Genomic DNA, 23,515 nt, shown 5'->3' with positions numbered 1-23,515 from the left:
AACTATGTGTTGCAAATGAAAAACATAATGAAAAAACGGTTTTATTCATTCATCTTTATAAATGATGAATTCATTTTGACTTTTTGACACGTTTATTTTTCAAGAAAGCTTTTTTTCAATAGTATTTATCAAGACTACTTAATTCTAGCTTGGAAACTTCAAACCAACTGTTGTCCAGATACACCAACTGATGTGTGGAGCTTTGTTTTATAAGTCCAGGAGTTCTGACACGGTTTGTTTGAGGTGAACTGACTGACTCTCAACAGAATGGAACGCACCACGTGTGTTCCTGTTGCAGACCTGGCTCGACGTTTGCCCCTTCACAGTTGACACAGCACCCGAGGCGAACCTCACGACTCCAACTAGATCCCGACTCGGCAGTGTATTACAGACAATCCTCATTCAGCTTCACTGTTCCTGCAAGCGCAACAGAATAATCTGATGGCAGTCTTTGTTTTCCCGGCTGTAAAAGTCATCGGTGAATATCTGCATACGGCACTTTTCTGAATCGATGCCAGCCCGCCCGTACAGACGGGCAGCTTCAAATGATGATAAACTGGTTGTATGCTTACGACCACCTTTTAAGATTGTTGCGATGCATCAAGGCGGCTCGATAAGCACATTCACTCCCCGCGTCAGGGCCAGTGTGCAGCCGTGCATCTCTGTCCAATATCTTTTCATAATTGTGTGAAGGCTGTACGCTATAGATTTTCCCACTCGAGGGGATATAAATGTTTATTATTGCAATTGTCTCAGTTTCCCATTCGCTACTTAGTTTTCGCCCACCATTTCCAATTTGCCTTTAACAGATGATCTGGGGGAATGAGATGCAGCAGGGTCAAGAGGTGCAGTTCTCTGGGCTTTCACTGTTGTGCGTTCAAATGAAGGCTTGTGACTCGCTGAAGAGTAGATGTTGTGAGTCAATTCATGAGACCGACTTGCTAGTAAGGAACTGAAGGGTGTCTGTGAAGACTTCGCCCAAGTGGATGGTGACGTCTGGAAGGACCCAGAAGCCGGGTACCTCGCAAAGCCCAGAAGAGAGGGACCTCTGCGGTAGATGAAGAGATGGTGGTGCTGTAAGGTGGACTGATGGTTCAACACAGCACGCCTTGCTCACGACAGTTCGGTATTCTGAGGCTTTTATGGAGAAGAGGGAAGGTGTGTGTGTGTGAGATCGACCCCTGACACCAGGTTGAGCAACCATGTTGGTGAGTCACAGCTCTATAAGGAGGCCAGGGAGGAGGACCAACTCAGGACAGTTATTGTCCACTGTTGTTAAAAATGGGAAGATCTTAAACCAGGGGGCCGAGTGACTGAGTTCTCAGGGCCACGTGGTCATGGTCTGCCACATGGGTGAGACTGAGGGGCTCTGAAGACCAAGGTTCGGGGACAGGACTGGCATTTTTCACCGTCCATGGCACATGGCGTCAGAAGTAGGTTGAAGAAGCACAGGAGTCAAGATTGTAAAGTACTCCAAGAGAGAGATACGGGACAAGAATCCTGAGAAACACTGATGTGGAACATGAGGGTTTGCACGTTGGTTGGAGAAGAGTGAGGGGCCACTGTCATGTTTTGGATGATGAGCGTCTCTTCCTGGGTCCAGGTCCCAGGCCTGGTCAGTAGCTCAGTCAACACTCAGAAACCTCCTCCGTCTCACCAGCAGGGGGAGACCTAGAGCGGACGGTACGTTAAAGGTCGACACCTGGAATGAATGGCAAACCGGGGCTCTCAATGAAGAGGGGACGAATCATAAGTGGACGAACCAAAAGATGAACGAGCTCCAGCTTGGTTATTAAAAAAAACATTCCTGTCCTCGCTCTCTCTTTTATTCACTCCAGTGCCAGTTTGTGTAATGAATTCACTGTTTCCTCTCACAGGCCTCGGACTCTTTGGTCAGCATGGCGAGAGAAGACCACCTCACAGGGATTTTCCCCTTCAGCAGGTAACAACAAAGGAAGAAAAGAAGCACATTAGCCACATGTACAACACGCCCCCCGCCACACACACACACTCGCTGGGCGACGCGATGCTGACCACCATCACAGCAGAAACACACACGCACACACATTATCTTTATGAGGTGTTATACGCCAGTGACCACCAACACTGGCTCTCAGTGTTCTCTAATCCACACTCGGACTGAATAGGCAGCGTCGTGCAATGGAGGGATTACACCGATGGATTAATGGGAAATTTTAATTTGACTCATTGTAAGTGCCCTTGATTATAAGAGCGGTGGGCGAAGTGGCTCCGCTGCTGCTGCATGATAGTGCAGGATCTATCACTCATGTACAACCCAGACCCGTCACTCTCAAGTCGTACGTGCAGCACTCCGGGTGAAGGCGTCGGCGTCTTGTGCCGCTGCTGTCAAGAACAACAGCCCCTCAGGTTCAGCAGAAAACCACTGCTTCGCTGCTGACGTGTGTATTTTAAAGACCCAAACACATCTGTTCAAACTGCAGCTCTGTCTGTCTAAACTTGATCATTCTGTCAGACATAACTTGGTGGCCATTGATGGTCTTCTGGGGACAGTATATTGACCTTGTGGTGGGTGCTTCAGGGTCACAGGTTCAGCTCTGACATGAGGCAACTGAGTTTGTAGGGAAGATGGAGTTGGCATGTTGCTCGAGTACAGTCTCCCTCGTGTCCTCTGTGCACTCTGCTTTCCTCCCACAGTCCAAACGCACTGAACAGGCTATGTTAACTTGTTGCTGTGAGTGGTCGTCTGTGATCTGTCCAGGGTGTCCTCTGTCTCTCACCCTATGGAGATGGGATACCCGATTCAGGGGAGGGAGCGGAACAATTCCGTCACGACAGGCCAACTAGTCGAGTTGTGCCCAGTGAATAATAAACCATCAACAGCAGCTGGTTTGTCAGGTGTGCAAAGCATCTTGGTGGAGCAAAGTCAACCCGCCTACAAGGTTCACACTGACAGAAACCAGGAAATAAGAAGCTCTGATTCCCTGCCACGTTAAGAGCAAAACAAAACTTCGACAACACGACGACGCCGTCTTCAAACTTTCTTTGTTTTATTGTGCAAATCATCTCAGACTTTAAAAGCCAATTCTAAAAATAGAGATGACGCATCCCAGACAAAGAGGAAGACAACACCAGACAGGAGGGAATTCACTTGACTAATTGTCTGCTGAAAATTTCCCCATTTCATGTGGTGTGTCGACGTTCCCTCTCGTGAATTCTAATCGGACCGGACATCACAATCACATCAATGTGTCTCTGCTCTGAGGAGAGTCGTGTCTCGCTATTTCAATATTCGACACCGACATGCAAGAAGACGCCACGGCAGCGTTTTATTCTGCTCGGAGTGAAGATTTGAATATAGCAGCTGAAATTGTTTTCAACACTAAATTGGGACGTGCGTCAAAACGCGCAAATCGGGACAGATCCCGGTTGATATGGAAATGCTTTCTGCAAATAAAATGACACGCCTCGTATATTATGCTAAAAAAATACACATTGGGAAGCAGCGGCTGGCATTGTGAGCCGGAAATTGGGAGTAAATTGGCCCGTCCTGGCAGCTTTACATTAATGGTGCTGGTGAATTGCCGGGGCAGAGCGGGGTGACGGACAGATGGGTGAGGGCTGGCGCGTGTCGTGGGGGGAGAGTTTCAAATTCAAATGCTGCGCGTGTGTAAACGCCGACACCTGAGGTAATCAGGGGCTGCCGGTGAGTGGCACGCCGGTCGGTGTTTACCCATAAGCCTCTCTGTCTCGTGGCAGGGACATGGTCATGTTTGCGGACTGACTGCGAATAATCTTGGCAGAGAGAAACGTGTTTCACTCCCGCTTTTATTGCTCCTGCTACAGCTGATCTCAATGCTATTAAAAATGCTTTCAGTCGTAATACTTTCTTCCCCTTTCTGCTCCTGAACCATTTCCCTCAATCGGATCTCTGTTCCTTTGTGTCAGTTCACTTCATTTTATTGGCAAGGGGTGTGATTCACTGTCTCCGTCTCGCTTTGTTCAGTTTGTCTCGGCTTTCGTTCTCTGTCTCCATCTCTCTTTTCTCTTCAAAAATCTGGCAGAGAATCGAGACGGGAGAGTGCCTGCTGTTTTCTGACACACTCTTCCTTTCTTAAATCAAAACCAACTGAGGCGGAATCAGGTTATTACCTTAGCTGGGATTCTTTTCTCCAGCCTCTGTCCTGCACACTAGTTTTTTCTTTTTTTCTCTCAAGGTCTATGAAACTCGACACTTTGAAGAGGAACAGCATGCAGCCGGTCAGTCAAGCGGCTGGGTGCAACTTGGAATAGAAAGCAGCTTGTAGCATTATTTGTGCAGAAAAGACAACATTGTAATGTGTGAGACAGACTTTCTGCCAATATCAGGGAGCGTTTTCAATTGCAACTCTCTGGAGCTGTTCACAAGCGAAATATCCGCCTCAGAAAAGTGCTGTAAAGACAGACTTGTCTTTTCCTTTTTTTCCACAAATGAACAACAACATGGGAAGTTCATGTTGTGTACGTAAAGCTAGTGGAAGTAAAAGTGACCCTCAACTGGACATACGCCTGGCAGAGTGACCTCAGCCAGCTAAAGAATCCTACATGCTATTGTTCACGAGTTGAAAAGCGAATGTTGTTCAGAGCCCGGAACAGAAAGCTAATACTGCGTAGCCTGAACCTGTGTCAGAGGAGGAAGCCCACAGAAGGAGAGGGAACTTCTCTTTTATTCTGGAGATGGAAACTGACTCCACAGAACACTAAACACAGTATGGTCCGTTCTGGGTAGAGGGCCTGGGGCAGACCCGGGAATGCTGCGGACACAACAAAAAGGATGCACGGCTGAATTGAAAACAACTAAAAAATTGGTCTCACAATAAAAACAATAACAGCAATAAAGACGTCTACTTACTGTCTGTAGTTTAGATCACGTTTTGATGTTGCTGACTCGACCGTCTCAATTGTATCATATTCATTTCAAAACAGAAGCTTGTCTAAAACTGTAACTTTTCATTCAGTGCAGTAAAACATGTCAGCATTTTAAATGAAAATCTTCCTTGCCATAATAACAAAGTAGTGCAATTTGAAAAAGGATACCAACAGAACACTGTTGTTATCATTCTTTAATTTGGCTAGCATGGAATGACAACACCAATCCGCCGATTCTGGACGGCGGACAAGCGTGTGTGGGCCTGTTGCTGTGTGCATTATCTCCTCTCATATGTTGGGGCTCATGCCACTCACACGCGCACACCCAAACACAATCCTGGCGATGGCAGTTGACTGTCTGGCCCGGCTTGTTGTGGTCAGCTGCTAGTGATTTTCCGCTCCCTTTCATCTGACAGCAGAAATAAGCAACACTTGTTTGGGATCGGAGACGGAGCCAGCTGGGACCGTCAGTGACGGGACGGTGAGAACTGAGGGAGGACCTCACTGAGACCCTGGGGACGGACAGCGTCCTCCACTTTAACTGCAGCTAAAGTTATGTGAAGACACGGGATTAGGCTTTCCTCCGGACGTGAGGCCACTCAGGAGACGGGACGGAGGACGAGACGCAGATTTCAATCACCAGGTGGTGACAGTGGTTCAACCTCCGTCCGGGAAAACGTCTCCGTCTCAGAAATCGAACCATCATTCGACAACGATCAGAGATCAGAAGCAGCGTGGAAAACATCCATGCCACAGTCGGCCGTTAGTTTAGACAGTGATTCAAATGCTTCCCTCAGCTGCGAAGCCGGACCTCCGCCCGCCTCTCCGCTGCACTCACGTCTGTGTTTTCCCATCACTCCTCTCACACTCTCTTTAACTCAGGCGATGTCGCAGGTCTCATTTCGGCACATGACACCACCGACGATACGGCGACCTCAGACGTGATTCAAATTTCTCATTTCGTCGCACCAGGTTACTCTGTATCTTGATGGAATCACACTTCACTTGAGCTGAGAATGTTTACTAAGTTTATGAAAACTTCCTAGGAGTCAGAGTGTTGAATATCAGAGAGTCTGTTTAGCTGTGGAACTCTGGACCCAAGCCTACACGCCGACGATCCTTCCAGCTGAAGGTCACATCTCTGCCGTTTACATGTTCCCGCCGCTATACGCGCTGCACTTGGCAGTGGAGATAAACATTTAGAGCGCAGCTTGTTTTATTGCAACTGCTGACTATCAGACGTGACGAGAGCTCGCCTGCTCCAAACTCACTCCTGAATCTCACTTGTATATAATTGTGCGTTCACCATGATCACGTTTGTGGACCCCCGATGAACAACTTTATGAAGTGTTTGAAAGAAACGTCTCTCCTAGTTGTGAGTGGGAAAGAGAAAAGTTGAGAGCAAATGATGGGGTAAAAACTGGAGCTGGTTTCGAAGGACCTAGTTCCAGTCACGTGAACACGTTTCGCCCCAGTAACTCTGGAGCAATGGTATCTAATGACGTGTCAAGGCGGGCACTTGAACCTCCACTCATGCCTGGCCAGACTACTGTTGTATCTGGCTCTAGAGTTTTTGTCAAAACAACAGTTTTGGTTCGGCCTGGCATCATGAAAGTGGAAAATAAACTCTCCTGTTGCAGCGCCTGTCAAGTTAGTGGTCATGGTTTGCTCGAAGGAGAGACTGAACTCAGGTTTTAAAGGCTGGCTTTGTATTTTGCACGTCACCACAACCACTCTCTCTTGTTTACTGGACGTTGATGGATCGAGTCCTCCGTCATTGCTCTTTAGATTGTATTTTGAAATTGTTTTCCTCTTCCACGTGTGGAAAAATGTTGCCTCCATGGAAACTTCTGACTTTCCCTTCTACTAAATGTAACAACAGTTTTTACACTCATTTTTCTTTTTATGCCAGAAAATTCAAATTTTAATGCCAATAATAATAATAATAATCGTAATATGACTTGGCCTTAAAATGATTTTAAAAAAGAAACATTTTGTACATTTTTTTTTCATGACACAATCAATAACAGGGCAAAGAAAGGGTCTTTTGATAAATCAATAGAGAAACACAAATCAATACATACTCAATAAATGAGATAAATGTAATGAATAAAAAATACAAGTTAAATATGATTGTTATTCTTGTATGAAAGACATGAATAGTCAAATAATGTAAATAAATAAATTTCAGATTGTAATAATAATAATAATAACTATTATTATTATTTTTTAAATTCCCAGTCGTGATATGAGCTATGTCAGACGGTGTTTTAATTAGAAATAAATATACAAAATAGAACATCTACATCAGTTTCTGAGTTGTTTTTGCAAAGCTAAGCTGCTTTTTTTGGAACATCTGGCCTCAAAATATGATCCCAAATCTTTGAAGTTCTGCAAATATGTACGTGAATGAAAACCAACCTGAAACGCCGTCGTCTGAAAGAGACATTGTTGCAAAGGGCGGGAGCCAATAACGCTCCTGACAGGTGAAGCACTCCAGAGAGTTACACAAACATGCCGAGAGCATACAACTTTGGACGCACAACATTGCCATTCAGACGGGCCTCTAATAAAGTTCTAATCATTTGTTTGTTAGCTGAACTCATGGATTCATATTTCAAGAGCAGGCCGTGAAGCGAGCCATCATCAAATGAGACTGAGATGAGTGAATGACTGATGAATTCATGCTCTCTGAGAGAACAAGGCGTCGCTGTGCCGGTCCCCGCAGGGCGTCCTCCGTCACCTGTGCAAATCACTGGAGGTAAACATGCTAGCTTCATGTGGTTAGCCACTTCCCTGCTTAAGGCGGGCTCTTCTCGGGAGAATGAAACCATTTCCTGTGCCCTGAGGTTGGACATGCCCCACTGTTCGATAGTTTAATGTGCTCCAGGTGCTGGGTGGGTTTTATCATGGCGGGGAAATTTACAGTGGCTCTCCAGCGGGGATTTAACCGACATGTTTTCACTGGTCTTTTCAACCCCAACACTGTCTCCCTTCTTCCCGAGTGGCCCGGTTGAGACTCCAAGGAAAACATGTCTCCCCTGAATGTATGGAACATCAAACTCTAGGATGAACTTGGGCTTTAGGTCACCAGCGTTGTGTCTGGAGGGTTTAGGGACAAACAAAGAGCTTACTGAACTAACTACCTCTGTGCTGCTAAACACTCAGGCTGGCAGAGGACTCTGAAGCAGACCACTGAGGTCACATGTCAAATTCACGCCCAGATGAATGTGGCCAGCAAAAACGTATCATCCGTAGTCCATTAAAACTGGACAAGTGATGTATTGCATCCATGATGTTCAGGTGAGCCTCCACAGGACTGATGTCACCTCCCACTTCATGCCCTGCTAAAGGAGTCAAAAGCCAAGCACCGTAATTTCTGGACTATAGAGCGCATTGGAATATTAGCTGTGAGGAAATAGTGGAAACAAGCTGCGTCATACGCAGTGTCTTGATGCTGCTCCCACAATAGACAAGGTGCAGCTCCCCGGCTGGGACCAGACTCGCTTGTGTTCACGTCGGACTTTTGAGCCGAACGCACATCTTTTATTCACATTAAAGGTTTTCCAGCACCCGTTCAGAACAAATGATGCTGGTTAAACACCATACCAACCACCTTCTGGCCCGTTCAGGGATCGTGCTCACGCTACCGTATCAAGGTCTCATTCAGTTTTCTTGGCAAATGTTGTTGATACAGTGATGCTGTGATGACAACTTGGTGAAGAAGAGAACCCTCATCCAGCCCGCCTCTCCGGTCCTCACCACCTGAGAACACCAAGTTCCTCGCCATCCCCCAGAGCATGTATCAAGGCTGATGCCGTCCAAAACCTTCAGAACCCTGGTCCTGATTCACCCCCCCACCCTCAGCGTGTTTTGTCTGATAACAAGTGTTATTGCCCAACACACGCTGAAAACGGTCTTTTCCAACATGCAGTTGTCTCATTGTTTCGCGCTCCTGATGAAGCCTTGACACAATCCTCTTTAATCAGCTGGAGCGGGAGCGTTTACTTGACGATTGCTCTGCTCACACACTCCTGCGCTCCGTCTTTCTCAGAGCAACTTTTCTCTCTCTCTCATCGATGAATGTTTCATGGCGACGTGGCGCTGATGCTATCACATTTCAACGACATCTCATTTTGGAGGCCGACTGATCTCCTGCAGTGATACGCATGTCGACGTGCATAAATGTTCTATTAGCTACAAATACAGCAAACTCTGAAAGTATACAACAATGAAGCGCATAAATAATAGACAAACAATCAAATATTCAGCTGGCGCTGAAATATTCAAACCAGGATCAACACTTGAAGTGAGTTAGTAGGCCATAAATACTCCATGAGCTCAAGCCAGGAATACACAAGCAGAATTTCAGAGGGATCATTTATATAACCTATAAAGGCTTTAATCGCTAAACAAGGTCAAACCCAGCGCTGCTCTAATTTCTCTTCCTGACTGTGTGTGAGAAAGAGAGGGAGAGATAAAGAGACATTCCTGAAGCGGACGCATGTCCCGGCTGATCCAGCGGCCAAAATACAGACGGCTAAGTTTCCATGACCTCAGCTTCATGCTGTTACACAACGCTCTCATGAAGGGAGTCCAGAGGAACAGCGTCAGCTCCGTCTCCAGTGGCGCGGTGACATGCTTCTGCTCTCTTCACGCAGATGAAAAGGCAGCTCCAGAAGCTGTGGAGGCTTGTTTGGTGGCTGGGAACCAACGTCGACCCGGGATAATGTTTGGCATTCTGACAAACATTGAGCGTGTTGCTGCGCTGCCGACCTTGACTCAGAGAATCACCGGACCCCGATTCTAGCTCATCCCAGGTGGTTCTGGCTCAGAGTTGTGAATCACTCATGGATAAGTGAGTGAATCATGTGACTCGTTTCAGGAAAACATGTAGCTTTTTGAGAGGTTTGTCCTCAAACCCACTGAGTGTGGCTGCATCAAACTGCTGAATCACACACATGAAAGTGGGTGAATTTCTCCGACTCATGTTGCTTAGATAGCAAACCACATTTTGGGGAAAATGTAGTGACGTCAAGTTAACCCATGAGTCATAATTCCGATTCCCAACTCTTCAAGACAAATCGAAGGTGTTCCATTCTGGCTCCAAGAATTGCTGAATCACACACATATGAGTGAGTGAATCTCCGTGACTCGAGTGAATCTTTCTGGTGAGTTGCCCTCATTAAATCAACGTGCAGTGACTCATGAGTCTTTCATGACAAGCAGACCACCCCCAAGTTCACTTATACATGGCTTCCTTTGTTAGTCATGACCTTCTGCTGGCTCCTCCCTTCTCCGAGTCAGTCCGCTCACTCCACACCTGTCAATCAAACCACTGCTCTCCAGCCCTCCCAGAGTCACGTGTCGACACGGCAGTCAGCGCTTCTGACCAGGAGAGTGTTGTTGGCCAAAAGGAGACCTGAACGCAGGTATTTGTTTGACACCTTTTCTTCAACACGTCCATCCAGCAGCTGCCTGCCATGGTGCCAACGGTGATCCGTTCGGCGACGCACCTCACATGACGTTTCTGAACGAATCGTGTAAAGCATGTAAAGTGAGACTCCAGTCACCAGGCAGACCTCAGCACTTTAAAGCTGTTCACATGTGCAATCACACGTTCAGTGCAAACACTGTCGTGGGGGCAGCTTCCACAGTCAAGAAGCCCACATGTCCCTCATGGAACCAGTGAGACGTGATGACCACAGCTGAGACGCCTGGAGTCAAGGTTCTACTTTGAGTCTTTCCTGGACGATTGTGCTAGCAAGACCGTCTGCATGTGAAGGTCTGAGAGCATACCATCAAAAACTCCGACTCATGGCTCAGCTCATTCTTCTCTGGGACTGACCATCACGATGTCATTCTTCACTTCACTCACTCTCCCTCACTCGTGAACAAAAAGCCAAGATGCTGATGGTCCTCCATGCTGAGGGATCGGGCCCCAATGCTTCCAGAACAGATGCTGTGAGTGTAAAACCTCACTTCCACCGTGTCTGTTGACAAACAGACACAGTTGCAACACATTGTCTTGTAGCAAGAACAAGAGACAAGCTGACGTCCAAACACTCATTCCCCTTCGGTCTGTAATGATAGTTTTTGGTTTACATTTCGTTTGATCATGGTGGCTCCAGTCATTTGTCACGCTGATGTTTCCTCATGTACATTACCTGTCTTCCTCATATTTCCAGTGAATTTCAAAGGTCTGTTCCGGCAATATAACATACATGTTATCTCCTTCACTGATGTCATTCCAATATCAGGCACAGTTGGGATTAATTTTCTGCTTGATATTAAAATGCCAGCACTGAGAGATGCTAATCATCAAGGTATGGCGGCGCGGCTTATATTACCCGCAGGTATGACACACACTCTTAGCCATTACTCATCAAACACCGAGCGTGGAATGAGCGACGCCCTCACACCCCGCCATGGGGACCTTTGGAAACACAGCATTCCCTCATTGTTCCTGGACTGATCCGCACATTCTCCATCTCAGGCCCACCACAAATTGGGAGAGGGATTCGGCTGCGGAGTGGCGGATGGGAACACACCCAGCCATTAAAGAAACCCGGGGACACATCATGTGGCCACTTAAACTGTGGGGGACAGCGAGAGGAAAGAGGGGGCGTCGGCCGGTGTCCATACGATGTCCTTTGGTTTTCATTCTTTTTTCCTCTTCTGCGAGGCCGTCTCCGTCTCAGCCCTTCCACCCTTTCTGTCCTCTTTACACGCCCCCCCTCCCCCAGCCTGCGTTGCCCACGGACCTAATGTCAACTTTTGACAGGAGCGCGGGATCTTTGTTTTATTGCCAGCGTAGCTGCGAACGCCCTCATAAATCTACTTCTGCAATGCCTTTGAAATGCCTTCCCCGCCTCACAATCGAACACTACAAGTTTCCTCTCTGGCTCACCAAACACACACAGATGTGAGAGTGAGGGCTCTGGGGTTGATTGGGCTGGCCTCAGACACAGCAGCTCCGCTGTTTGTTTGCAGTTGGTCCTGGCTCCGGGCCACCCCACCAAACCCATGGGAATTTGTGGATCAGCATCTTCTGGAAGAGCTGCCGGCCTTCAGAGGCTCGCTGGGCTCAGATCTGGTGCACAGAGTTCAGTGACGTATCCGGGTGTGTTGTGGTTTCTGCAGCTGAGTTCTTTGTATCATAGTTTGTACATGAGGGCATGAAAAGTGGAGCGGTAACTTTGGAGACGGGCAGAGTTGAGAAACCAGATCGTAAAGAGGAGAACTCATTTTCAAAATGTAATGGTGGTGTGAGGAAGAGGCTTGTGGACTTGTTTACATGCAGAACCAGCCGGAGGAGCGTCTTGCAGGTTATAAAACTGAGTGTCAAGATCCACATCTGCATTTTACAGAACAAAAACACAATATTGGTTCCTTTCTCATGATACAGGTGGCTGAATTTGTATTTTAATTGTTTGTCAAACCACACTCGCCGTTGAAGGGTTTAAGTATCCATCAGATTTCTAGTTTCAGATCTGGAATCTGTGATGGATTCCAAAGGGCCTACGACAGGAAACACAGTCGAGATGCTCACATTTCAGTGTACTACTGTGGAGCTGGAGGTGAAGCTTCGATTACAAGAAAAAATGAGGCCGCGTCCATAGCTCTTATAATAATTAATCAGTTATGAGCAAAACTACAAGTACAAATACAAGTTACAACGAATCTGTGGCAAGTCAGATATGACTCACGAGTCAGGACGTCTTTGAAACATCATATCACTCCTCAAATCAATGATGACCCCCATCACAACTTCATACTGTAAAACTAGTGATGAACAACAACAAAGACTCTTGTCTCACGAGTTATGTTTGACATTACATGAGGACAAACATGGGTTAGAAATGGCCGATCAATTCCCTCAGTACGGGTGTGTCCAAAGTCTGACCCGCAAGAGCAGATATCACATGGCTCACCGTCTCTGTCAGCTAAGTATTGTCTTGGAAAATTGTTTGCTTTTTAAACATCACAAAATGCCTGTAGTTAAATGGGAAAAGCTGGGCTACTAACTGGAAATGCTAAGAGCTAACTAATGCAAAGCCCTTTCTGTGAAGAGCAATACTGTTGTTTTGAACCTGTTTAAGATATCAGCACCTTGGAACTTCAGAGCAAGATCATGTTCCTGCCCTGTTTATGGTACTTGAATATCAGTGTTTGAAATGAAAGCGGTAAATATATAGTCATCTTCCAGGGAGGTAGCTTTTGTTGTAAAAGACTGAGTGGCTGTTGATCAAAACGTACTCCATCATGTTCCCACGGCTGAGCCCATCTTTGTTGTGTTGCAGGAGCAGGAGGGAGCTGCTGCTCTGCTTGTGAGGGAGCTCACTAACCTGGGCCACAGTCAGGAGTCTTGAGTCACTGTCGGCGCCGGTCCAAACAACATGTGGCCTCAGTCTTTTGGCAACGTGCAGGCAGCCCGGACCACATGAAAGCACCAGCTACCCATCTGACCTCCCTGTGTAAGCAAAAGGATGCACTCAGTGACGCTCCGATGAAATCATATTATTATGATTATTACACCATGTCTGCGCCTTCCGGAAAACCCATAAAGATATATTATAATTGCGTCAATGGTCTTGGGTGAATTGGTTTGCCTGGAACATATGAAGGAAAAGACCCGCTTCGGTATGAATTTATCCTGGCTGCCGGTGGAAGGGAGATGCCACCAGCTGCTTCCCGACAACTCATTCCATCTCCAGAACGGAACATGAAGCCTGTTTTGATTTGAACGGAGCGAGGGCATGCTGGACGCACGTGGAGCGGTAAATAAAATACCTCCCAACTGACCATGACGCACTTTAGCGCCGGGTCAGAAGAGGAAGGGACGTGAAGTGGACAGTGTTTGTTGGGGAATCAGGAAGTGACTGATGTGTTCCACTTGCGGGATGTTTGACTTGAAAGCAGCGTCATTGTGCCAGAACAGATGACAACAGGTGGAGTGCACTGAGGTCAAGGCTGGGCTCCGGCCGCGTGCCGTCCAACAGCAACCCCCTGCTCCACTGATATTCCTGTGAGCTCATGTGCTGAGGAGTCATGCTTGAAGCTGCACTTGTTCTTGCACAATTGTAGATATTGTTTTGGATCTTAAACATTCATGTCCTGTCTGATTGTCTAAGACAAAGATTCACAAGAGGTCCAAGGTCACAACCAAACCGGGTGAGATAGCTTCGTATCCAGATGAGCCCTGAGTGAGGTGTCCCTGGCATTCAGAGGAGGCCCTGCACTGACCGAGGAAGGTCTCTGTTTTCTGAAGAAAATGAGGATGTTTGTGGTGGAACGAAACTCTGGGCCTGTTTACCTGGGAATAATCAAGTGTACATGTTTCTGTATTAATCTGACAAACATGTAATGAATAAAAAGATAAGAGAAAAGATAAATAGGAAACATGATGGAAGAAGTTCAGTCTGTGCTTTTTGTTTTACAACACCATCAACTTGTTTTTTTGGGTTTTTTTTACCTCTGCTTTTCATTGTCAGACAACTAAAACCACATAAAACTCTCAGTACTGTTTCACAGGTTGGCCCAAAATGAAGGAGCCATACTTGTTGTGCTGTAGGAGCGGGGCGCAAATTCTATGATTCCATTCATTTAATATTTGTAAAGTTTTGTTTAGACACATGGAAGTCAAATGTACTCTTTGTACATTCACCGAAAGTCAGCATTAATATAAAATAAGGAGAAAGAAGATGGAAATATTGAACAATTTTATTTCATGTTTGTGTCATTTAATTTAATCCAGCTTTCTGTTCAGTAAGTCCATGCAGTCAAACAAACATGACTGTGAATTGTAATGTTCCAAGACGTGTCATTAAACCCCTCACAAACTGACTGATCCCTCCACTGAAACTCAAAAAAGACTCCCTCATAACTCATGTGGGTGAGTCAGCCGTCAGAAGCCTGAGGCGGTGATGTGGACGGCGTTTCTGAAAGGCGTGTCAAAGACAGAGTGGTAAAGATCACCTGGTCCAGACAGGACGGTCCGGTGTGTGTTACCCTGGCCTCGCCATCTCTGACAGAGCCATCTCCTCTCTCTGCTCCTGGTGACATGAATTATTGACTGCATGTAAATCTGCAGCTGCTTTCTTTCCAGGTTCTTCCAGGTGAATCTCAGACTTTCTTCTTCCGACGTGTGGCCTCTCACCTCCCTCCGCTGCCGTCATGTTTCTGCACCCGAGGTGGAGGCACCTCTCGCGCTCTCTCTAATGACTGAGGTCTCACTTCCACCCCTGCTCTGTCTCAGGTGGGAGCTTCTTATGTAAGGGCTGACTCAACGACAAAACCTCTCCTTATAATTCAGCGTGTCACAGTAGTTTGTTGTGTGGCTTTGGTTACACTTGGGAGATGCAGTGCTGAACTGGCAAATGGCTTTCCAGATCCCAGACGCCGCTGTCATATGAGTGTTTTCCCCCCTCTTCTTTTCTTCTTTCAATCAAGTCCCGAGGTTTGTAATTCTCCTCAGTGTTCGCGTAAAAGTAATTTCAGGTTGAAAGAGGCGAAAAAAAAAAAGTTCCAGACAAGAAAATCTATCAAGAATAACACAAGGCTTATTCAAGGGAAAATGAGAAAGACAACGAAAGTGAAGCATTACCTTTGGCTCTGTTCAATAATTTCCTTTTCCCCATTTCGTTTCAATTGTTAGAAGCCCAGGCCGATTGCTCCAATATTGCCGCTAATCTAACTTCAAAGGGCAGCAGTCATGTTAAAGCACTTTTTAATTGTGATAAGGAATATGCTTTCATGCTTAAACCCTGCTCCCCGTCCGTCTCAGCGCCATCCATCCATACATACATATTGAAAGGCCTTTTTTTCATTGGCAATTACAATGGGAATTTTCCCCCGTCAGCCGAAACACGTGGGCCACACACAAGCATGAAGACTGACAGTCGACGATGGGGAGCAGCGAGCGTGCAGCGGTGTATTCCAGCCACTTAGCTGCAAATATCTTCTTTGATTTTTTTGCCTTTTTAATCCTAATTTCCCGGAGCAGGTCAGCGCTGCCGGGCTGCGGCTTGTCGTGGAGCTCCGATTGATTTGTATTGGGCCTGTCATTCCAGGCAGGGAAATGTCCAGCACCGCAGTGACGAGGAGGCTCAGTGACATCACGTACAGTCAAGAGGGAAATGCCATTTCAATATGAATGCTCTGCAATCCCTCACTCACATTTCTTTGATCAGAATTCTGATGATGGAACATGGCCACTTCTGGCTTAGATTTTGTGGCTGTAAATATTTGATGGAGTATCAACATGCCATCTCGGTGTCACACAGCAGGTCACGCTCTTCCACCCTCCTCTACCTAAGTAATCTCCCTTCTCCTCGTCTGCTCCGTCGGACACTCTTCTGGATTGTGGCCCCTGTGGATGGAGTTTTGGATGGACCCCAGTGACTCGTTGCTGACTTTACATTTATTACATAGTTCCTGCATCAGTGCATTCACTGTGGAGTCACCCAGAGTGCCTCGGTCTACCTGTGCCTATTTAGTTTGGCCTTGCACTTTTGTGGGCTCACTGCTATTTCATCTGACAAATGATTTGCATACGTGTCCATGTGCATTTGCAGCTCCTGCTTGTGCTTCTGTGTTGTTTGGATCCACGGATGTAAATGCGCTCGTCTGTTTGCTCCTCTGTGCCGGCGTGACCCAGTGAACTGGGTGTGAGACTCTGTTTATACTGCACGCTGTTGTGTGGGGTGTTTTCTGCTGCAGTGGAGCCTCATTACCCAGGTGTTTACCCTCAACCACAGGAAGCACTTGTCAGTGACGGCTGTCTGGCAAAGATCGCCGCAGGGAAAGAAAAGACAGGGAGGAAGGAACGGAGAGAGCAAGACAGAAGGGAACCTGTCCGTACAGTTTATGAGAGACAATTATTTCGGCTTTTACTACTGAATAGATTTGAATTTGAACGCTGGGATCCAGTTGCGTTGCTTTTTTAAAGGCACCTGACCAACTATTTTTAAATGAAAATGATATTAACGTCATGGGTGCGCTGATGCAGCTCGATGTGTGCCGTGTACATTTCACATGTGCTAATGTGTTTACTCACCACCTTCCTCTCAGAGGCCACAATACAATGTTGGGTGAATTAGGCAGGTGGTCATAATGTTACAGATCTGGAAGATACTGCACAGAAGAGCTTTTTGTTGTGTGGCAATTTAAATCACCACCACATTTAATAACAACAATAAAACTTACATTTTGTCATTCAGCCAGCCCGTTTCCCTTTTATTGGCATCAACAATGAGCTAACGTTTATTGCTAGATTCGAATTTATTTTTTTCACCATCAATCAATCAAAATAAACATTTCTTTATTGTTAACTGATCCAATGCAGCCAGGCTCAAGGGCTCCTCTTCCTCTAGACATGAACTGTTTTCTTTAGCTGTGTTAGCGACAGCCGGCCTGAAGATGATGAAAATGGGTTGTTATTATCATGTTGTAGCACTCATTAAACTGACATTGACTTCCAATTTGTGCATCACTGCATCCAGAGCATTCTTGTCTATAGCATGAGCCCTCACCCTGTAACCAGCAGCCAAACTTGGATGGGAGATTGAAGACTGGCCCACAGGGATATGTATGACGGTACGTGAGATGAGATGCTTTTCCTCTGCTGCTCGGCCACTCGGACGTGGCCTCAGATGTGGGACAGTCACCATGACAACACACAGATGTGGAAGGTGGGACAGCAAGAGGCACACTAGTGTGGGGACCAAATCTCACTGCAGGTGTTTCTTGGAACAGACTGATATTCTGGCATTCACAGCCACTGAAGACTTCATCAGAACCTTTGCAATCCAAGCCATTTTAGAGCATGAATTATTTGTCACTTTGTGTAGCAGTGTTCCATTACTGGATGATTCTGCGATGTCCTGCTGTCTGACCACATTCATGTCAAAGCGCTTGTGCCAGGAAAGTCACGCTGGCGGGTCATTGGGTTCCTTCACTTCTTACCCAGCGGAGGGAGGGAGGGAGGGAGCGAGGAGCGGAGACGTACAAGCTGTTGACAGGGATTTATGAGCTGATAGTGTTAGACTGCGAGCACAACAACGTCTCCTGTCTCAGCCTGTCTGCTCAGAGCCAGAGAGACAGAGACTGACAGAAAGAATGGAAGCGCTGGGAGGGAACGCAGACGGAGAGAGAGGCAGCGAATAAGTTGCGAGGGGAGGAGCAGAGAATGGAGGAGCGCGGCAGAGAGTGCTGTGGAAGACTTGAGGCTTTGCTGTCACAGTGGCTTACTTCATCTTTGTTTTCACACCTCCTCTCCATCACTTTGACACACACTTTATATGAGTCTGATGCTTGCTGAATGGTGGCTGTCTTGGCTTCAGAAGCAGGTGTTTGATGGTCACAAGCGTGCGGATTCATCACGACGCTTGCTTCTCAGTTAGCATGAGTTGCTTCTGGTGAGCTGCTCAGATTAGTCACAGTGATTCACGCGGGGAGAATTCACAGGGAGATGACACACTCTGATATCGCCAGCCTGTCTGGCCGTCTGACACATGAGACCTACAGTCTGGTGGGTAATTAGTGTTCCAAGCTCCATCCACACCGTTTGCCCCATTTCATGGGAGCAACGTGTTCTACATGCGTTCACTGAGCATTCCTGACAGAGGTGACACCAGGATGAGACCGCGGCATGAAGGCGGGGGAGATCATGCTGGAGCACCGATAACATTTAGGGCCTGAGTGCTTGAAGCAAGGGGCCGACTCCCAGGACCGGCACCGTGGTTCCTCTGGTTTTATAACCTGACTCTGCGCTTAAAAGGCTCCCAGAATAAAGGCAAGAGAACAAGGCAGGAACCATCCTTCCACAATTGTTGAAGGTGAGCGCAGTGCTCAAATTGTTATTTTTAAAACACAATAAATGAGTGGTTTGGAAGTAAAGAGGACAGTTTTACCGAGAAGAAGAACAAGAAAGAAGTCGTCCAAGTTGTAAGGTGGATCGTCTGTGATGCAAGAAACTTGCGCGTAGATCGTTGCCGAGTCGAGGGCTGGGATATATGCTAAATTGTGTTGGGTGGGTGGAGACAAAGAGAGGTTTGAAGCAAACAGTCCAAAATGGGCTCACAACAAAGCCTATGTTCTGAGGCCTCAACTGAACACCAGTATGTATCACAATAGATGTTTGGACTGGAGACAAAAGAAGAACGAAAGTTTAAGCCCAGAAGACTTTCCTTCCATTTCTGCCTAGTTCTCCACATAACTCAAGTGTTGTGGGGCCTGAGGCCAGTGTTCACGCCTGAGGATCGCTACCATGAACCGCCAACAACCAACACACTGGAGACGAGACTTCATGGTTTACATGACATAACAGGTAGGACGTCATCATTTCATCGTAGCTTCACTGACTGACACAAGTGAGGCAACGGCAGCCTGGGTGAAGTTAAAGTACTCACAAATGAGTTCTTATCAAGCAAGCCATTTGGAAGACTTCGACCGTCCTCCTCGCCGACAAGCCAGCGGCTTCCCATTCAGCATGTAGAAGAACGGAGCTGAGAATATTGGCCCAGTTAAACGCTGTGATTGTCATAATAACAGTGATCCAGATGTGAAGTCTGCCAGACTGGCATGTGAGGAGACAGACAGCGCCCCGCGAGGGATAACACAGCCATTTGTACCACAGTTGGGTTTAATGACACAACAGAAACCTGTGATGATTTATGAGAAACTCTGAGGCGTCGGATAAATTGTGCTGAACACTGAAAAAAAGAAAGACGTAGAAACCCCTGAAAAATAATGGAAACAAAATCTGGTTTGTTATTTCAATGCTTCATCCAACTGACTGTCCTGTGAAGCTTCTCATCACTTGTAGTCTGACATCAAACTTCCACTCATTCCACCATGGCTGCACTCTTTCCTTCACCTCTCCTTCCTTACGTTAAAGTCTAACGTGATGTTTTTTTTTTTGCTGTGTGTTTGTGCAGATCAAACTGAGAAGATGAAGAAGAGAGATACATCAACTGGAGTTAACTGCACCATGTTCTTCCCACACTTGTATGTGCTTCCTCCAGGCACTCGAGTTTCCTCCCACTGTCAAAAGACTTTGAGAGCTTCACTGATGACACTGGATTGTTCTTGTCTGTGTGAGTGGTTGTCTGCCTGTGACCTGTCCAGGGTGTCCCCTGCAGCCATTACTACAATGAAATGAAAACAAGGGTTTCCAGCTGTGTGGACAATGACGGAGTTGAAGAAAACATTTGAGTATCCATTCATCTGATGCTGCTGCTGCTGCATTCGCACCTGAAACTCTTGAGAACAGAGAGCAGTGTTTGTTTATGAATATTTGATGCTATACCCCAAAACTCCCATCAAAGGCCACGGAGAACGCGCTGAGCTTGTGTTGAGCTGTTGAGGCTTTCAGCTATACGTCTTGCACCAAATAAATAACAAATTGAAAGCAGTGGTGCAGCTGGCTGTCTGTGTTGCGCTTTCAAGCTCTGGAACCAGATCAGATGCGTTTTGCCACAAATGGGTTTAGACGATATAAAGAAGAGCATGAAGAGTAATCAAACAAATAAAAGCAGATGGTGAAAAAAGGCATTGTTCTCAGAGACATTTCCCGACATACAGACACAACAAACGGTTAATAAATGCATTTTGCAAAAGCTCCAACGCATGCACACACAGGAACTAATGAGGAGCGAACTTCTTTACATGTCCTGTCTCACACACCTGCTGAGAGATTTCAGAGCGCCATCTTTTGATTCATGGCTCATCTCAACTTCTTTCCCAACGCTGGATCTTGGTGAGGTTTTAATGTTTGCCAGAACACGGCTGAATAAATGCCTGCTGGGGTTTTATGTGACTAAAAATTTGCTTTCATTTCAGTCCTCGTTGTGATCGGTTGGCGTTTGGAAAATTGGGTATCCGCTCTTGCTGTGTTGCTGGATGAAACGTATTCGACACGTAAACAGCCGGAGCTGCGTCCGGTGTTTTCCGTCTTATGTGTGTTTAAATCCTCACAAAAGTCCTGGAAGATAGACAACAGTGCTCCCCTTCATGTCACACCTGACTGCTGCCACTTTCAGATGGACTCTCTGCTCTGAACGCAGCGACAGCTGATCATGCTGATGCCAGGAGGACCTATAAGATTGCTGCTTAAAGCGGGTCTCATGGTTCAGTGCACTCCCCTGTAGCCACATGCTAGGCTGCCTGGGCGCCACCATGGGACAGTAGAGCCAGTGCTGTTTTGTTGGTTCCTGACCCTCGAATGAACATTGTTATTTATTTATTTATTTTGTCTGTATTTCTGCACATTTGCACAATGCTTACAGGTCCAAACAGAGCAGTACCACCAGCATCCGTGGGGGGCAGCGTTTCTGATCCGATACCTACCTCTAATGAGACACAAAGAAGACAAAGCAATGGCGGAAATTCTCTGTTCTCCAGTCCCGATATATTTCACGGCTTCACCGACCACCGCCTCCTACAACACAGCCAGCATTTCCCTCTTTTGTGCAACATCTTCCACGGTGCCATGTTGGTTTTGGAGTTTGTTGTTGTCATTATCTTTTGACTCTGAGGCCTTTACACACAGACTCACAGCCAGATACGGAGATGAGGCTAAGGACGAGGAATATCTCAGAGTCATGTCTAGGCGGCACAGTGATTCGGTGACGCTTGCAATAAAGGAATCCCGACGGAGGAATTATAATAAACAATCCCTCACGCTTTATTATCACCACGTAGATTATGAACCATATATTTTACCTCACTGTTCAGAAGTGAGGCAATATAAGGTGGTCTCTCTCCAGACTCATGAAAACGTGGTGTCAAATGAGAATCTGCCAGCAGCTCATGAAGGGTGTGCGGCGCTGCTCCAGACCGGAGCGCTGCTGCAGGGTGCGGGATTAATGATGGTGTGTGGAATCTCATTCATGCCCACCCAGGCTGACTTTGGGGAAAACATTTTTATGGATAGACTTAATATGTACCTACAATCACAGCCTGTGTTGCGTGTGTGTGTCAGCTCCCAGCGAAATCCATAGAAGTAGGTTCAACCTTGTATTCAGAAGTGTAATATTCGTCACTAGCTAGTTCCCCTCCACTTCACCTGTTGTCCTTTATACGCAAGAAAAAACGATCTATTCTGTCAGAAAAGAAAGTTTAAAGACACCTGAGTGTGAACCCTTGCTTCCTCCTGTGTTGGTACTGTGGTGCTCATGAGCAGCGTCTGAATAGGTGCGACGCCTTTGAAACATCTAGTACAGTAACTTTATGTGACAACAAATACACAAACGCATCAACGCAAGACCCACCCTCTTTGGTTGGAGTGTTTGAGCCCATCACTGGAGTCAGTCTCTACTTTATCTTCCATCTTCTTCTGCGGTCTCTGACTCAACAACGGTGGTGAAAAATGAGCCCCTTTTGTTTTCAATGGACAGTTATCACACTTCCTCTGTGTGTCCCCCCCTTCCCGGGCCCCAGATCCACAAACATGAAGAAATGAAGATTGCACTCTTTGGTTGGTTCGGTGCATTTAAGGTGAGGGCACTGGCAGTAAACTCTCGCGACTCAAATGCAATGATAACAAAACTAGTCAGTTTTTTACAAAACGGAAAGTACCATCACTGCTACTACTATTGCTTCTGACATTTATCATAATTCTTGGCTCTTTGAATGAGTTTCATTCGGCTTCTCATCTAAATGAAAGCGCCATTCTTATAACCATCACGACCTAACTGCTCAGCTGCGAGTCCCAGATGGATGCCATCACCTGTCCAGGGTGTATTCCTGCCTCTCGCCCACTGACCTCAGGGATAGACTCCGTCCCTCAATGCAACCCGGAACAGGACGAAGCGGTGGATGGATGTACGCTGCCTGAACTCAAGATGCTCCACATGGATCAAACACTCGCTGAACAAGTCCATCTACTATTCGTCTCACACTAACATTTGGAATGCCCTGATCTTACAACAGGATGTGGGACCGTCGTGGGGAGTGGAGGCTTGGTTGAAAGTGGAGAAGTAGATTCGTGTAGCTATTGCAGCACTATGAGGTTAAACACTGTGTGTGTGTGTGTGTGTGCGTGTCTTGATCCACCTGTGTTGGCTGATTCTAACTGGGCAGCCTGAGCTAGAACAAGCCCAAAGACCGGCTCTTGACAAGCTCTTGGGAAGTTTTTGGAAAAGCTCCAATACTTTTCCAATCCTTGTAAATGAAAATGTGTTTTTAATTTGCTCCACGTTGCTTTTTGTCCTCTCAAAAAAGAAAAAAAAAGCTGTTTGTGTTTCCTGATGATAAAATGTGAAGAGAGCTGGTTCAAAAAGTAGAGAAACACATTTGTGTCCTTAAAAATACCTCTCAAAGAGAGGAATTATGTTTTTTTCTTCTGAAAATTGGTGCGGGAAGAGCGTGGACTCCCTCACCCGGGCTTTTGTTGTGTTAGACAGCTCAGGCACACAAACCTTTCTGACTTCAGGTTCAGAACCATCCGTCCATCCTTACAGCCAGTGTTAAATGGTGGATGTGTGTGTGCACCCCGGCAGGATGTGTGCGCGCCTGCCGTCCGTTAACCCCACTGAGGAAGTGTGCAGGAAATGAGATCAGGTTAAAAGAAGAGTAACGCCTGAGTCTGAGCCACTGACACCAAACCAATAACTGTCACTCACTG

The 23,515-nt window shown here is 46.6% G+C and overlaps 1 long non-coding RNA gene across 2 annotated transcripts in view; it reads left to right on the top strand.

Annotated features, from left to right (window-relative positions):
• The window catches only part of LOC128771875 (uncharacterized), an 87,886-nt gene extending 71,501 nt beyond the window's left edge, over positions 1-16,385 (top strand). For both annotated transcript variants that reach the window (XR_008416687.1, XR_008416688.1), the window contains exons 4-5: positions 1,878-1,942; positions 13,191-16,385. This is a non-coding gene — a long non-coding RNA (uncharacterized LOC128771875). The remainder of the gene's footprint in view (positions 1-1,877; positions 1,943-13,190) is intronic.
• The last annotated feature ends 7,130 nt before the right edge of the window (positions 16,386-23,515 follow it).

Source organism: Synchiropus splendidus, chromosome 15 (genome assembly GCF_027744825.2).
Source record: "Synchiropus splendidus isolate RoL2022-P1 chromosome 15, RoL_Sspl_1.0, whole genome shotgun sequence".
Classification (NCBI taxonomy): Eukaryota; Metazoa; Chordata; class Actinopteri; order Syngnathiformes; family Callionymidae; genus Synchiropus; species Synchiropus splendidus.
Note: the sequence above shows the minus strand (reverse complement) of the source record. Positions and strands in the feature narration are given on the sequence as shown.